Raw genomic sequence first — 18107 nt, forward strand, 5'->3', positions numbered from 1 at the left:
TTTTCCTCTAAAGCACTTATATCATTTGCCAGATAATATATTACTTATTAATTTTTATGTGTCTGTCCCTAGATACTAGAATATAAGTCCAATAGATCAAGGGCTTTTTCTATTTTATTTATCACTGCATCTTGAGTATCGAATAGTTTCTGGCACATACTATGCTTAGTAAATATTTGTTCCAACTCTATTGAGTTGGGAAAGACCATGGCCCACTATGGAGACTGTGGCAGCCCACGATGGGCCATGGACCACGTTTGGAGAAATCTGACCGACAAAGCACCAATTTATTGGTATATTGATAATATTTTTCCAAGGCCCCTTGGATTTGCATCTTTTGACCCTTTCCTTTAGATTTGAGAAATTCTGTGTGTCACTAAAGGTAATCTGAGCAGTTCACATGTTGGTATTTTTCCAGCTCAAAATCCATTCTTATAACAGAGATTAGAACTGGATGGCCCAGAACCTGCTGAAAACAAAAGTAGATGAAAAGATGGAGTTGTGACAGAATAGAGTATTCCTAATCACCAATTGAAACCAAAACCAAACTTATCCTTTAAAATTCTATTTTGGTTTCAACTTAATAAGTGGAATTTACTTTCTGAATTCATTTTTTTTTTTCCTTCTAGCATCTCTTCACACGTCCAGAGTGGTGAAAACTGAAATCAGTTTAATCCTTTAGAGCTAAGCTTATAATAATAAAATTGCCAAAAAAAAAAAAAGATACCAGTGGGATAGCAAAAGATCATGAAATGAAACAGCAGGATGACTGGAGGAGTGATTTCTGTAAGTAACTAACGTGTAATGAGCATTTGCTATATAGTAAATACTTAATAAGTGTTATCCATGTTTGTACATGAATCTTGTTAGTTAATTCAAACAGTTCTATGAGATTACTATTATTGTTTTCCTTTCACTAATATGAAGCTGAAGCTCATGGAAATTAAATTGTTTACAATCAAACAGCTAGTAATTACTGAATCTGAAATTCAACTCCATGTCTGCTCTTACCCAGAATTTATGCTCTAACCAATATATGCTGGACTGCATTAGAGAACTTAAATTTTCTAGCAGAATAAAGAAATGGATATCATTGATTGGTGATTTCTTCAGATAGGTGGTTGAAGCCTCTTATATTTATATTCATTCAGTGCTTTGCACTTTTCAAAATATTTTCATATTACCTCCCTCTGTCTTTTCCTTTGCCTTTTTCTTCATCTCTCTCTCTCTGTGTCTTTGTATCCCTCTCTCTATCTTTCCCTGCCTTATAAATGTATTTATTTTATTTTTTTGCCAGAAGCTACTCTCTGTATGGTTTTTGATGATTGAAAAGACCAGTGTATTATTGCCTTCTGAGATATCCATGGAATGAATGGAATAAATGGATACTTTTCAGGTCTGTCTCTTTTCTCTTGACTGTAAATTGGTTGAAATGAGACAACATTATTTTATTAATAAAAGTTTGATGGTAATTGGGACAGGAGCTAGGCTATATTAAAATGAAAAATTCCTTTGGATATGCAAATGTTTTCTTCCTTAGGAAAATTAATCACATACATATGGTTTCAGGGGAATACTTAAATCATTTCCGGCATTAGTTTTCAAGGACCTTAAAAGCCTTCACATAGTTCTAAAAGCACAGCATTAAACAGCTGAACAGACCCTCTATGAACATTTGTTTCAGCTGTTCTATTTTGTGTTGGAAAACAATGCATAGGAAGTTGACTTGTGTGAAATCACAGTTAGTAAGTGGCTGAGTGAGATTTGAACCCGGATATGCTGGTTTTTTTTTTTTTTTTTTTGCTTAAAAATCACTTCTCCAAATCACATGAACATAAAATGCACAAACAATACTTGCAAACCCAAACATAGTTCTACAAAATAACATGATAGCTGAATTAAATTACTGTATCTAATTCTAAATACTAATGTAATATTTCTCTTATGAGGGCCATAATCCAGAATTTTCCCTAATTTGGATAGTCCGCTATTCTTGTTTTGTTAGAGAAAGTGGAGACTGAGTTTACTGCCTCTACTAATACTGTTGCCGTTGCTACTACTGCTGCTGTTTTCAAGCAATCCTTTATTGAGTGCCTATGAGAGCAAGGTGCTGTGATGGATACATTATGTGTTTATCAGTGGAGTCAATCAGTAAACAGATACCACCCTAATTATTTTGAGAAGAAAGGAATTTAATACAGGGGATTAGGTGCTTAGAAAACCACTGAATGGTCTCCAAGAATGAAGGTCAGGAAAGGCTGTCACTTGTTTTCTATTTGCTGTAGATTTTTAGAGGATCAGGAAATTGCTGCTTTTTCTCATGTTAAGAAAATTTATAAAACGTGTAGCATCAAGGAAGGTGACTCAAGGGGAGAAGGTCAAATGACTGCTTGTCACTGCCAGAGGAAGACAAATATGCTTCGGCCATCTTCTGTCTTACAAACTCTCCAAAATTGGTAGAACCTAATCTGTATCCAGAATCCTGTCGGTAAAGGAGCCTGGGAAATCCAGCTCTTAAGCTTCTAGTCTTTGCTATAAAAAAAGTACAGAAAAGAGTGAAAAGGCTTCCAAATCGCAACAGAAAACTTACAGCAGACTATTTACTGTCTCATTAAATTCTGTGAGTAAGCATTATAGATGAGGAGACCTGAGACTTATAAATATTAAGGAACGGTGTTAGTAGCCCTGGCTCGCATAAAAGGCAAGCCGAAAATGTTTGGTAAAGCAGAGAGCGATAAAAGATAATGAAATAATTTGTTATTTGGTATTTCTAAAAGAAGCATTAAGGCAGTCACTGTGGGAAACAACAGGGACTTTACTGAACTTCCTTGTTCTGATTTTATGACTCTATCTCTCTCTATGTTATCTACCTATCTATTTTGAACTATAAAAATAGTGAGGGTGTGACTTCTGGTCACACAGCTGAACAGTGGAAGAAGGAGGATTTGAAGTCGGAAAGTCTCACTCTGGCACCTGGAATTAACCACCAAGCCAAATGTGTTGTCATCGAGGGCACTCTACTTAACATGATTATTTGTTAATTAGCATTCACTGTCATAACTTCTCTTTTGTTTATCCTGTGTCTGCAAAGTATACTTTACTTACTGTCACCCGATTCTGAGAGGAAAAGAATAAAGGTTGTATTATATTTTAGACCTATTGCTTCAAGCTATAGAGCAAATAGTCAAGTATTTTTCTCCTTGAAGAAATAAAGATCCCAAAGTAAATAGTCTTGACTTTTAGGGTGAAGTGAAACCAAGAAAACACACATGAGAATACGAGAATGAAGGTTTCATATTATATAAGGAATGGCAGCCACTCATCTATGAAGACAAGAAACTGAGGGGGCTGCATGTTATTATGAAAAAGGTGGCAAGCCTTGCACCAACAGACAACAAACACCTTTGGGATCCAATCCCAACTACTTGTGTGCCTTCTAGAAAATTACTTAAACTCTGTGGATACGTTGCACAAATGTGAAAATTGGGGTTAGGTGGTTGCAAAGATTTTTTTCTGCTCTGAAATTCAAATTTTGTGGTTTGTGAAACATTATAATAATATAAAGTTTATGCTTGCTTACTATCAACTGCTGACATTTTTCTTTTGTCTTTGAGATTTTGAAAGTTTAATAAATTTGAAATGAGGCAATTTTGAGGCAACTTACTTAAGCACAGATTTTTCATATTTCTAAGTACATTTCAGACAGGCAAATTTTTCACTTTTAAACATTTCTGTATCTGTTGCATATATTTTTAGTCCCAGCAGACAACTCCCAAGCTATTTAAAGAAAAAGATTTTTACAGATAATTACTAAATTTGCAAGTTTATAGGGTGCATATCAGTTTTAGACCAAAGAAAACTAATTAGAATATAAGTTGGAAAAGTAGCTGCATCTGCTCAATATCTGATTATTTTGAGGTTCAAAGCTGTACTTTTATTGAAATTAAACTGCTTTTGTGTTTTTCTTCATTTCAGTTTTAAAATTGATAGGCTAGAAAACCTAGCCATTTTAACCAACTCCCACTGAAGTGATTAATTGGAGGTATAGCTTATTTTCATCCAAATTGAATTAATATATTAGAAGAAATGGATCACTCTTTTTTGTCTGATTACTTTTAATTGGTTCCAGCTTAATAAGCAAACGTTACTTTAATGAAGTTTCTGAGTTTATTATGGTCTGAAGCATGTTGGTGTGAGGTGGTGTGCTTTGGTTCCAGGATTAACTTGTCACCTTAGGGCATAGCTGCTTTATACTAGTACAACAGTTTGTCTTTAGCGATGGAATATAAGTTTATTCATTATCTAGAGTATGAGATGCATAGGGTAGAGGGCATTTTAACCTCTCTATCTGCTCTGTTAGAAAATGTGCTGTAATAGACAAACATTGGAGAGAGAGAGAAAGAGAGAAAGGTAAGGAAATAAGGAATGGCTGCAAGAAGTAACATGTAGCAGTCATTTTCCATCACTGGTGTCATACATAGGTAAAAGCATGGTCCTACAGTTAAAGAAAACTTGGCTCTAGTGTCAAATGAGTCACCAGTTATACCTATTTTATAGGACAAGACACGTTATCTCTCTGGGTCTCGGTTTCCTCACAATGAGGGGTTAACCCTGGTGATTTTACCTGCTCTGAGATTCCATGATCCTATTATGTTCAACTACTGTGAAAATTGACCATAGTTAACTCAGTTCTTGGTAGTTCATTTCAGGCTCATCTTTTTTAATGTTTTGATAAGAAAAATAAGAAAGAGACTTGCTAGAAATTGACAGAGAGAGAGCCATTCAAGGAGACAATCTTATCCTTCAGTAATACCAATTCTATCCACTTTAGGAAGGTCAAATTAGTTTATCCCACAACTCTTTGCTTAAGCCTTTTTTTTCCCCAGTTCTACCTCTCAGAATTTGCTAAAAGGTTGTTCTATTCTTTGATTTTTTTGTATATTGAGGATAAGTGTTCATCTTTCTCATGTATATATATTTCTAGGGTACTTACTTTCTTAATATTTGGAGGTACATATTCAACGAATGCTATTTTTCTTTTTATAAAAGCTCATAAATGTAAAAATATTTAATTTTCTTTTCCACACTCTTTGAATTCTTTTTAATTTTTGTGATGGAGCTTTGATTTTAATAAACTTTTAAATATGAAATAGTTTTAGATTTATACAAAAGTTGTGCAGATAGATACCCCACACCTGATTTTACCTATTATTAATATCTTACATTAGCATGATACACTTATTACAATTAATGAGCCAACACTGACACATTATTATCAACCAAAGTTCACATTTTCCTCATATTTTCTTAGTTTTTGCCTAACGTCTTTTTTCTGTTCTAGGATCCTATCTATGATATCACATTTCATATAGCCCTGTTTCCTTAGGCTCCTCCTGGTTGGGACAGCTTCTCAGACTTTGCTTGATTTTGTTGAGTTTGATGGTTTTGAAGGAATGCTGTTCATGCATTTTGTAGAACATTTTTCAGTAGTGATTTATATTGTGATTTGCTTATGATTACACTGGTGTTATGGGAATTTGGGAGGGAGACCACAGAAGCAAAGTGTCATTATCATCATGTCATAGCAGGGGCACATACTAATCAACATATGTAACCACTGTTGATATTAACCTTGATTATCTGGCTGAAGTAGTGTTTGTCAGGTTTCTCTACTATAGAGTTCTGTTTCTCCTCCTTGCGAATGGGGTATCTTTGTAAATTATTTGGAATTCTTCAGCATGAGAAACTTATTAGTTCTCTCTCATCTATTTATTTAATTAGCTATTTATATTAGTATGGGTTAATGGATATTTATTTTGTATTTTAGGTTATAATCGAATATAATTTTATCATTACTCTTCCTGCTTTGGCCATGAGGAGCTCTTGCAGTTAGCTCACGTGCCATTATTTTGTCATATACCTATCAAAGTGGGTTTCTTTCTTTTTATTCTTGGGTATAACATGCTCCAGACTCATCTTTTACATTTACTGCGTCAGTGCTAGAATCAGATGTTTCTCTAAAGATATTTGGTTCCTTTGTTGGAGAAAGATATTAGAAACCAAGATCTGGGCTTTAGGTGTTGCTACTAGTGTATCGTCTCTTGTAGATCGTTATAGTTGACAGAACAAGAAAATACATGTGTGTATGCTAAGTTGTGCATAAACAGACACACAAGCACATCCCTAAACACTTCCATCTGCATCTGTATTAAGCTAGACAGGAGATCATACTGATGTTCCCAACTGTAAACATTACCACATGGATTTTTCTTGTCTTGTCTCTTTGCTTGTCTGTTATCTACCACTCCAATAGTGAGAAATCTTGCTCTCATCATCCATCATCCATTTACTTTATTGTAAAATTACAATATACACGTGTAGTTTTAAAATAACTTAACTATATCCCCAGGGAAAACAACTTTATCAAGGAGACTATAGTGCTTATGTTAGGTTTCCTTTGCATTTAGTCTTACAGTCTTCACTCCTTTCCAAAGTTACTTAGATTAGCACACTCTTCAGCAAAATTATTCCATGCATTTTTAATAGTTATGTTCTTTTGTCACAGTCTGCATTACATATTTGAATTTTTTTTATGAATGCCAACTTAATATCTTTGGATATTCTGTTTTATTTCTTTCAGCTACTTGTCATCCCTTTCTTTCTTCCCACCTTCCCATGAATGTATCTGCTAGCATGCCATTTCTTGCATTGTATTATGATTATTTGTTAACATATCTATCTTATTCTCCACTAATATAGTTTGGATTTTTGTCCCCACCCAAATCTCATGTTGAATTGGAATCCCTAGTGCTGGAGATGGGGCCTGGTGGGAGGTGTTTGGATCCTGGAGGCAGATCCCTTATGGCTTGATGCTGTCTTCATGATAGTGAGTTCTTGCAAGAGCCCGTCATTTAAAAGTGTGTGGCTCCTCTTCCTCACTCTGTCTCTCTTGCTCCTGCTTTAACCATGTGAAGTTCCTGCTTCTGCCTCGCCTTTCACCATGAGTAAAAGATTCCTGAGGCCTCTTCAGAAGCAGATGCTGGCGTTATGTTTCCTGTACAGCCTGCAGAACTGTGAACCACTTAAACCTCTTTCTTATAAATTACCTAGTCTCAGGTATTTCTTTATAGCAATGCAAGAATGGCCTAATACCACCCACTACACAATATACTCTTCCTGAGCTGAAATTATCTTCTCCCTAGTGGCTAGTATGACATTTGTGATACAGTAAGTGCCAGTTAAATGTCTGGATCAATGAGTCTTTGAGTCTTAGGTGAACAGAGTAACATTGTCATGTACCAGGCTTATATAGTTGGGTTGCGTTCAGATAGAAAGTTAAGCTGCTTTTTAGCTATTTACCTGTAAAATTTGACCTTATACACAGTGTAATATTGAAGAGTGTAGTCTCTGTAGTCAAAATGTCTAGTAGTGGATCCTGGCTCCACCACTTACAAGTTGTGTGACCTTGGAAAGAGAACTTAACTTCTTTATCCTCCAGTAAAACCTGGGGAATAGTAAAATCAAGCTCACAGCATTATCCTGAGTTGAATGAGAAAATACTTATAAAAGCATTTGACACAAGGTCTAGCACATATGGCTTTAAAAAGGCCAACATTATTATTATTGAATTACTTTCATACAATGTTATTCTTAAGAGGCTTATCTAAACTATTCTTTCTTTTTTCCCATTTCCTTTGATAGAATAATTTAATCTAAGTACTCTTCATTTATTTCTATAGATTTGATTATTTTCCTCCTAATATTTATGTGTGTGCATGTCCTTTTCCTGAGCAGTGAGTAGAATGATTATTTCTCAGAACAGACTCCCTAGTTTGGCTTCTGGCTTGAGAGGTAATTATTTTGGCATTATCTTCCACTGCCCTGCATTTGCCATCTGTTGGCGACATCACTGAAATCATCTGAGTCTTCTGTAGTCTGGCAGTATTTTATCTCTTTATTGGCTCTACCTCCAACTTAAGTTTTATCTCCAAAATGGGGAATTTGGCTAATTTCTGAAGTAGGCCTGAATATTTCCGGGTTTTGTGGGACATCTGTAGTTTGCAATTTGGAAAGGTACCTGTCTTCCTTCTCAAAACCCTATTAAATATAAGAGAAAAGAATAACTTGAAAATGAAAAATGGGGCTGGTTGCGGTGGCTCAAGCCTGTAATCCTAGCACTTTGGGAGGCCGAGGTGGGCGGATCACGAGGTCAGGAGTTCGAGACCATCCTGGCCAACATAGTGAAACCCTGTCTCTACTAAAAATACAAAAAAATTAGCAGGGCGTGGTGGCAGGCGCCTGTAGTCCCAGCTACTCGGGAGGCTGAGGCAGGAGAATGGCGTGAACCCGGGAGGCTGAGCTTGCAGTGAGCCAAGATGGTGCCACTGCACTCCAGCCTGGGGGACAGAGCCAGACTCTGTCCCAAAAAAAAAAAAAAAAAAAAGAAAAAAAAAAAGAAAATGAAAAATGGCTGAATTTAGTATTAATTTTGGTTTATGCTATCATTTTATTAACTCAGAACTATCCAAAAAATGACCTGACTTTGTAATTTCTGCACTACAAATGGAAATTATCTTTTAACACGGAGATATTTTTAAAGAAAATCCATGCCTTACAATACTTCAACACGACTGTCTAGTTCTGGATTCTGTCAATTTCCCCATAGGTCTTCCAACTGCTTGATGTTCTTTTAAAATGCCATTTTCAAGGACTATTCAACAGGCTGAGTTTGCATCCCCAGAATCACTGCCTTTCATGTCATATGAAGGATATTCTCACTCTGTCACATCCTTCTTTTGCCGTGCACATTTGTTATTTATTTTGCATCTGGATCTATGCCAAAGCCGCCTGTAAATCTTAACAGAGTGCCTCTTAGCCTCTGAATTCCCTTTATCTGTCATGGAAGCATATTCTTGAAAGAACTCCAGGAGGGCAGTTATAATGAGTGATCCTCTCATTTTCCCCATTCTTTCTTTCAGACTTGCCAAAGAAGCTGCTTATTTCACAGGAGGACGGTGCTCGCTGAAAGATGCTTCCTTGAAACTGAGAGATTGCTTCCTTAGACAGGTCTCCTTGAAGAGGTATTTGATTTGCATTTTAATTGTTGGAGCTAAAAATCTTTGGATATGAACTATTGAAAACACTAGCTTGAAACTTTAGTTATCTGCATTGTTTCTGTTTGCATTCTTACAGTGTGTCACTTAGGAACATACAGAAGTAAATTAAACATGTATGTTTGGTTACACATTAGAGTTTCACATTTACTTGATAAAAGCTGCAGCTATCCTTTAGACAGTAAGTACATACATAAATAATAAAAAGATTGATAATGTCTAGAGTTGGTAAAAGTATGGGGAAGTAGTTACAATCATTCTTACATCTTGCAGAAAAATATTGATTGCAGCAACATTTTGGGGAGATTGATCTGGCAGTATCTAGCCAAGCTTTAAGACTCTTTTATTCCTTTATTAATTCATTTAATAAAAATCAAGTGAGCACTTACTATATGCCAGGCACAATTTTAGTTACTGGGGATATGGCAGTGGAAAAAGTAAGTCCTTACCCCTGTGGGTGGTACTCTTATTTGGAATAGAACTGGAAACAGAAAATAAACAAATAAACAAGTAAATCCAAAGCATGTCAGATGTAATTAATGCTTTGAACAAAATAAGGTGAGGTAGGAGGAGAAGAGCTACTTCTTTTGGGGAGGTGTGTTACTGGTTTTATTTAGCATGTTCAGGAAGGGTACTGCTGAGAAGGTGACATTTGAGTGGAGACCTGAAGAAGGTGAGAGAGTGGGGCGTGCAGACACCTAAGCAAAGAGAGCTCCAAGTAGAGGGAACAAGCAAATGCAAGAAATTCTAAGGTGAGGGCTTGCATCGTATTGGATTCAGGGAATAGTGCTGAGGCCAGTGTGTCTGGATTGAAGCGATTATGGTGGGGAGTGGTAGGAGATGGGGTCAAAATGATACTGAGGGTGAAGATGAGCAATTCACAGAAAGACACAGGTCATTGAAGGGCTTTGTCTTTTGCTGTAAGAGAACTGGCAGACCACTGATGGATTGGGGCAGAAGACTGACACAGTCTAAGTTTTAATTTTTATGTGCATGATAAAAGAACAAGGACAGAACAGGCGCACTAGTTAGACTATTGCAGCAATCTGGAGGCTATTGCTTTTAATTTCTGTGTAAATAAACACATCAGAACATAAGGCTCTTTGTGCAGCGGTGTTTGTTGCAGCACTGTCTTATGCACCTCATTACAGAAAACACTGAATGTATACTATATCGATAGGGGACTGGTTGGACAAATACTGCTACATCCATACAATGGAATAGCATATATGTATTAAAAGAGTGAGTTAGGACTGGGTGTGGTGGCTCACACCTGTAATCTCAGCACTTTGGGAAGCCTAGGCAAGAGGATTGCTTGAGGCCAGGAGTTTGAGAGCAACCTGGGGAACATAATAAGACTCCATCCGCAAAAAAGTTTTAAATATTTAAAACTTAGGTGGGCATCGTGGTGTGCACCTGTAATTCTGGCTACTCAAGAGGCTAAAGTGGAAGGATTGCTTGAGCCCAGGAGTTTGAGGCTGCAAGGAGCTATGATCACATCACTGTACTCCAGCCTGGGCAACAGAGTGAAACCGGTCTCTAAAAAAAAAAAAAAGAAAAGAAAAAGAAAAAGAGTGAGTTAGAATTTTGATCCACTTGGTCTGATGTCAAAGCTTGTGCTTTACTGTGGTTTAACTCCTACATTACATAACTTCAAGTCAAATGGTTCTTTTTTTTTTATTGTACTTTAAGTTTTAGGGTACATGTGCACAGCGTGCAGGTTTGTTACATATGTATACATGTGCCATGTTGGTGTGCTGCACCCATTAACTCTTCATTTAACATTAGGTATATCTCCTAATGCTATCCCTCCCTCTCCCCACACCCGACAACAGGCCCTGGTGTGTGATGTTCCCTTTCCTGTGTCCATGTGTTCTCATTGTTCAATTCCCACCTAGGTTCTTTTCTTAATGGGAAAAATGCCATGGGTCTTTGCAGGCTAGAAACCTGTTGACATTTGTTTTCATACTCAGACAATTCATGATCTAGCATAGTTGTTAGCATACAAGACTCACTCAATACTTAATTATTGAATAAATTGGGTGGGAATTACAACTAAATATCCTGTAATTTTTATATTTACCATAGAAATTACATATACTAACACTAAGGAAAATTTTCATAATTTACTTTTTTTTCCAAATGGAAATCTCCCTTGTGAGTAAGATTATAGAATAGCACGAACATGCAGAATGTCTTTGTGTGTAAATTAGTGAGCATCATGCGAGGAAGAGCTATAACTTACTAGTTGGGATCTCTGTATATACTTTGCAGGGGAAATCACATCTGAATGTTCCTTTATTGTATCATGTGCAGAACTCTGAATTCTGAATAAAATTTAGGTTCAGGCAATTAAGTCCATAAAAAGTTTGTTCTTTATGTGGATTTATCTACTTCAACTTTTATTTTAAATTCAGGGGATATATGTGCAGGTTTGTTACAAGGGTACATTGCATGATGCTAAGGTTTGGGGTTCTTTACATTTAAACAATGTAAAGAGATAGGAGGAGAAGAGCTACTTTTTTGGGGAGGTGTGTTACTGGTTTTATGTAACATGTTCAGGAAGGGCCCCTTCCCCTACATTTAAAGAATGTAAAGAACTTTGGGTAGGACTAGCTTGACCTCTCATTTTGATAGATTTTTTAAAAAGACATATATCTGGCCAGGCATGGTGGCTCATGCCTGTAATCCCAGCACTTTGGGAGGCTGAGGCCGGTGGATCACCAGGGTCAGGAGTTCGAGACCAGGCTGGCCAACATGTTGAAACCCCATCTCTACTAAAAATACAAAAATTAGCTGCGCATGATGGCAGGCACCTAAAATCCCAGCTACTTAGTAGGCTGAGGCAGGAGAATCACTTGAACCAGGGAGGTGGATGTTGCAGTGAGCCGAGATCGCGCCATTGCACTCCAGCCTGGGTGACAAGAGTGAAACTCCGTTTCAAAAAAAAAAAAAGACAAATATATTAATTTCCCAATACTTAATTATTTACACTCTTCATTTTTCTGGTATCTAAACCTTTTATTCTCACTGCAGTGAACATTTAAGGTAATTTTTCAGCAGGATTTCCCTGCCCAATACCTCCTTCACAAGCTTCTTTGAAATAATATTATCCTAATGTTGCTCTTAAGTTGTTTTAAACCCTCAAATACATAAACAAAACATTGAAAATATTCTTTTATTCTAAAGAATATGCATATATATGTAGATATTGCAAGTGATATTAAGCATAAGTAGAAAAATATACATAGAAGAATGTTATTATCCATGATCTCATCAGCTGGTTATATCCATAAAACATTTTGTTGAATAATCTTCCATGCTATCATTAATTCATTCATTGGCTTATTTATTTAGTCCTTCAGTTTCTTTAATAAATGTTACTGCTTTCCTACCTTGTGCCAGGTACTGGGTGTTGGGAATATATTAGTGAAATAAGGCTAGGAGGTCTTTGACCTCAAGGAGCAAATAATACAGGAAGAGAATCAGACAATAAAGAGGTATTTATGTATATATAGGTAAAAAAATCACATAGTGAGAAATTCTATAAAAAGAAATAAAACAGCGTGTGGGGAAAGGAACATGAGGAGGGGGTGTTCATGATGCTATTTTATTTTTATTATTTTGTATTTCAATAGTTTATTGGGGAAGAGGTGATGTTTGGTTACATTAGTAATTTCTTTACTAGTAATTTGTGAGCAGTGTATAATGCACAGTATTTGTAGTCTTTTATCCCTCACTCCCTTCCTGCCCTTTCCCCCTGAGTCCCCAAAGTCTATTGTGTCATTCTTAGGCATTTGCAGCCTCATAGCTTACCTCCCACTTATAAGTGAGAACATATGATGTTTGGTTTTCTGTTCCAGAGTTACTTCACTTAGAATAATAGTCTCCAATCTCATCCAGGTCACTGTGAATGCCATTAACTCATTTCTTTTTATGGCTGAGCAGTATTCCATCATATATATATATACCACAGTTTCTTTATCCACTCATTGATTGATGGGCATTTGGGTTGGTTCCATGATTTTGCAATTGTGAATTGTGGTGCTATAAACATGCATGTGCAAGTATCCTTTTTGTATAATAACGTCTTTTCCTCTGGGTAGATACCCAGTAGTGGGATTGCTGGATCAAATGGTGGTTCTACTTTTAGTTCTTTAAGGAATCTCCACACTGTTTTCCATAGTGGTTGTACTAGTTTACATTCCCACCAGCAGTGTAGTAGTGTTCCCTTTTCAGTGCATATACGCCAACATCTACTGTTTTTTGATTTTGTGATTATGGCCATTCTTGCAGGAGTAAGATGGTATCACACTGTGGTTTTGATTTGCATTTCCCTGATTATTAGTGATGTTGAGCATTTTTTCATATGTTTGTTGGCCATTTGTACATCTTCTTTTTAGAATTATCTATTCATGTCCTTAGCCCACTTTTTGATGGGATTTTTGTTTTTCTCTTGTTGATTTGTTTGAGTTCATTGTAGATTCTGGATATTAGTCCTTTTTCAGATGTATAGATTTTGAAGATTTTTTCCCACTCTGTGGGTTGTATTTTTACTGTGTTGACTATTCCGTCTGCCATGCAAAAGCTCTTTAGTTTAACTAAGTCCCAGCAATTTATCCTTGTTTTCATTGCATTTGTTTTTGGGTTCTTGATCATGAAATCCTTGCCTAAGCCCGTGTCTAGAAGGGTTTTTCCAATGTTATCTTCTAGAATTTTTATAGTTTTAGGTCTTAGATTTAAATCCTTTATCCATCTTGAGTTGATTTTTTTATAAGGTGAGAGATGAGGATCCAGTTTCATTCTCCTGCATGTGGCTAGCCAATGCACATGGCCATCCCAGCACCATTTTGGAAAAGGGTGTCCTTTCCCCACTTTATGCTTTTGTTTGCTTTATTGAAGATAAGTTGGCTTTAAGAATTTGAGTTTATTTCTGGGTTCTTTGTTCTGTTCCATTGGTCTATGTGCCTATCTTTTATACCAGTACCATGCTGTTTTGGTGACTATGGCCTTATGGTATAGTTTGAAATCAGGTAATGTGATGCCTCCAGATTTGTTCTTTTTGCTTAGTCTTGCCTTGGCTATATGGGCTCTTTTTTGGTTCCATATTAATTTTAGAATTGTTTTTTTCTAATTCTGTGAAAAGTGATGGTGGTATTTTGACAGGAATTGCACTGAATTTATAGATTGCTTTTGGCAGTATGGTCATTTTCACAATATTGATTCTACCCATCCATGAGCATGGGATGTGTTTCCATTTGTTTGTGTCATCTACAATTTCTTTCAGCAGTGTTTTGTAGTTTTCCTTGTAGAAGTCTTTCACCTCTTCAGTTAAGTATATTTCTAAGTATTTTATTTATTTATTTTTTTTTTGCAGCTATTGTAAAAGGGGTTGAGTTCTTGATTTGATTCTCAGCTTGGTTACTGTTGGTATATAGAATAGCTACTGATTTATGTACATTAATTTTGTATCCAGAAACTTTGCTGAATTCTTTTATCAGTTCTAAGGGCTTTCTGTAAGAGTCTTAAGGATTTTCTAGGTAAATGATCATAGCATCAGCAAACAGCGACAGTTTGACTTCCTCTTTACTGATTTGGGTGTCCTTTATTTATTTCACTTGTCTGATTGCTCTGGCTAGGACTTTCAGTACTGTGTTGAAGAGTAGTGGTGAGAATGGGCATCCATATCTTGTTCCAGTTCTCAGAGGGAACTTTCAACTTTTCCCCATTCTGTAATATGTTGGCTGTGGATTTGTCATAGATGGCTTTCATCATATTGAGGTATGTCCTTTGTATGCTGATTTTGCTGAGAGTTTTCATCATAAAGCAATGCTGGATTTTGTCCAGCGATGCTTTTTCTGCATCTATTGAGATGGTCATATGATTTTTGTTTTTAATTCTGTTTATGTGGTGTATCACATTTATTGACTTGCATATGTTAAACCATCCCTGCACCCCTGGTATGAAACCCACTTGATCATGGTGGGTTATCTTTTTGATATGTTGTTGGATTCAGTTAGCTAGTATTTTGTTCAAGATTTTAGTGTTTATGTTCATCAGGGGTATTGGTCTGTAGTTTCTTTTTTGATTATGTCTTTCCTAGTTTTGGTGTTAGGATGATGCTGCCTTCATAGAATGATTTAAGGAGGGTTCCCTCTTTCTCTATCTTGTGGAATAGTGTCAGTAGGATTGGTACCAATTCCTTGAATGTCTGGTAGAATTCCGCTGTGAATCCGTCTGGTACTGGTCTTTCTTTGTTGGTAATTTTTAATTACCATTTCAATCTCACTGCTTGTTATTGGTCTGTTTAGGGTATCTAATTCTTCCTGATTTAAGCTAGGAGGGTAGTATCTTTCCAGGAATTTATTTATCTCTTCTAGGTTTTCTAGTTTATTCACATAAAGGTTTTTATAGTATCCTTGAATGATCTCTTTTATTTCTGTGGGGTCAGTTGTAAAATCTCTTCTTTTGTTTCTTATTGAGCTTATATGGATTTTTCTCTCTTCTTTTCTTGATTAATCTTACTACTGGTCTGTTAATTTTATTTATCATTTCAAAGAACCAGCTTTTTCTTTCGTTTATCTTTTGTATATTTTTGTTTCAGTTTCATTTAGTTCTGCTCTGATCTTGGTTATTTCCTTTTTCCTGCCAGGTTCGGGTTTAATTTGTTCTTGTTTCTCTAGTTCCTTGACGTGTGACCTTAGATTGTCTGTTTGTGCTCTTTCAGACTTTTTGATGGAGGTGTTTAGGGCTATGAACTTTCCTCTTAGCACTGCCTTTGCTGGGTCTCAGAGGTTTTGATACATTTTGTCAATATTGTCATTCAGTTTGAAGAATTTTTTAATTTGTAGTCTTTCATTCCTCACCCCTTCCTACCCTTTCCCTCTGAGTCCCCAAAGTCCACTATGTCCTTCTTATGCCTTTGCATCCTCATAGCTTAGCTGCCACTTATGAATGAGAATATATGATGTTTGGTTTTCCATTCCTGAGTTACTTTACTTAGAACAGTAGTCTCCAATCTCATTCAAGTTGCTGAGAATGCCATTAATTCATTCCTTTTTATGTCTGAGTAGTATTCCATCATAGATATATATATACCACAGTTTCTTTATCTACTTGTCCAATACAATACAATTTTATTAACTATAGCTGTCATGCTGCACATTAGATTGCTAAACTTTTTCATTAATTTGTGTCTTTTGACCTATATCTTTGTATCCTTTGGCTTATATCTTTGTTTTTGAGCATTTTCTCTCTCTCTCTTTGCTTTATGTTGTATTTTTCTATTACTAAATTTCAGTGATTTTAAATTTCAGTGATTTTATACTCTAAAATCTACTTAGTCTACAGGGTCTAAACTGCTATTTATCCCATGCAGTGATTTTTTTTCCCCTTTCAAATGTCATATTTTCCATTTTCAAAAGTCCCATTTGGCTCTTTATATATTTCTGTTCTCATATTAGTGATTTCCTTGAATATTTGAACATATTAAGCATATTTCTAACAGTCGCTTTAAAATCGTGTTCTACTAGTTCTATCATATCTACTGTTTCTTGGTTTTTGTCCATTGATTGATTTTTCTTCTGTAATGGGCCATAGTTTTCTACTTTTAAGAATTTTCAGTAATTTTTAATTGAATAGTGATCAATATAAATTTTGTGTTTTTTTGAGTGTTGGATTGTGTTGGCTTTCTTTAAATAAGGTTGCACTTTGATCTCGAAGGTAGTTACTTGAGTGTCAGCTTGATAATTACAAAATTTGCTTGTAAACTTCGTGAGGGGAGATTTGGAGAAGACTTTACTCAGGACCACAAAATATGTCAACCTTCTGGTCTGTTGACTGAATACGCTTGATGTTCAGCAAGGAATTCTTGCTATATAGCTCGTCAAACTTTGAATGATACCCAGTCTTGTGTGAACTCTGGTATTTATTTAATAGCAAATCAATTGCTTTGACTTCTGAGATTTCATTTTATGCATGCATGGCTTAAATAGATTTAAGAAGAACCTTATGCAAATTCCTGAAGCTCATTTTCTTTATAGTTCCTTCCTTTCCAGTTCTTTCTCCTCAAACCCCAGGTAGCCACTTCGAAATCCTGTCCCTATCTTCTCAAATAAGCAAGACTACTGTCCTAGAATTAGAATCTTTCTTTTGCAACATGTTTTGGAAAGTTTCTCCAGGCAAAAATCTGAGGTAATCATGCGGTTCACCTCTTTTGTTTCCCTTCTCTCAAGGGTTGGGTTTTTTATCCAATTTTCTAGATTCTTTTGTGATGAATGAGTGAGTCATTTCTCATTACTCCATCATAGTGTAAATAAGAAGTTTCAATTACATAACCATTTTTAAATTCTTTTTTTAGTTAACAATGTGCCATAGTAATATATTCTTTCCAATGAGCGTAAACACACATTCTTTTCAATGCCTTCATAATATTTCATTGCATAGATCTTTCTAATTTATAACCAATATCTTATTGATGGACATTTAGAATAGTTCCATTTGCTGGCATTACTATAATTCTGCAAAAATAATTCTAATGAATATATTTTGCATTAATATTATTAGATGATTTCTCTACAATAAACACTGAAATTAAATTTGAATCAAAGGCGATTGACCTCATGTTTGATAGATACTGCTACACACAATTCAGGAAATATACTAGTTAATCCTTATGTTATATATAGTGAATATAGCTAATCATGTACTTCTTTCTTAACAGTTAAATTTTTAAAAATTTTCAATTTTTATATAGCAAAAGCACTATTAAGAAAAAAGTTTATACCTATAAGTGCCTACATAAAAAGAGATGAAAAACTTCAAATAAATAATTTAATGATGCATCTTAAAGAACTAAAAAAGCAAGAGCAAATCAACCCCCAAATTAGTAAAAGAAAAAAATAATAAAGATCAGAGCAGAAGTAAATAAATTTAAAATTAAGAAAACAATTCAAAAGATCGGTGAAACAAAAGTTTTTTTTTTTAAAGTTAAAC

General features: G+C 35.5%; 1 long non-coding RNA gene across 1 annotated transcript in view; it reads left to right on the forward strand.

Moving 5' to 3' along the window:
• Positions 1–634: 634 nt before the first annotated feature.
• The window catches only part of LOC129486060 (uncharacterized), a 34058-nt gene continuing 16585 nt past the window's right edge, over positions 635–18107 (forward strand). Inside the window, exons 1-3 of the long non-coding RNA XR_008658847.2 lie at positions 635–786; positions 1298–1396; positions 8979–9080. This is a non-coding gene — a long non-coding RNA (uncharacterized lncRNA). The remainder of the gene's footprint in view (positions 787–1297; positions 1397–8978; positions 9081–18107) is intronic.

The sequence above is a fragment of the Symphalangus syndactylus genome, chromosome 7, assembly GCF_028878055.3.
Source record: "Symphalangus syndactylus isolate Jambi chromosome 7, NHGRI_mSymSyn1-v2.1_pri, whole genome shotgun sequence".
Lineage (NCBI taxonomy): Eukaryota > Metazoa > Chordata > Mammalia > Primates > Hylobatidae > Symphalangus > Symphalangus syndactylus.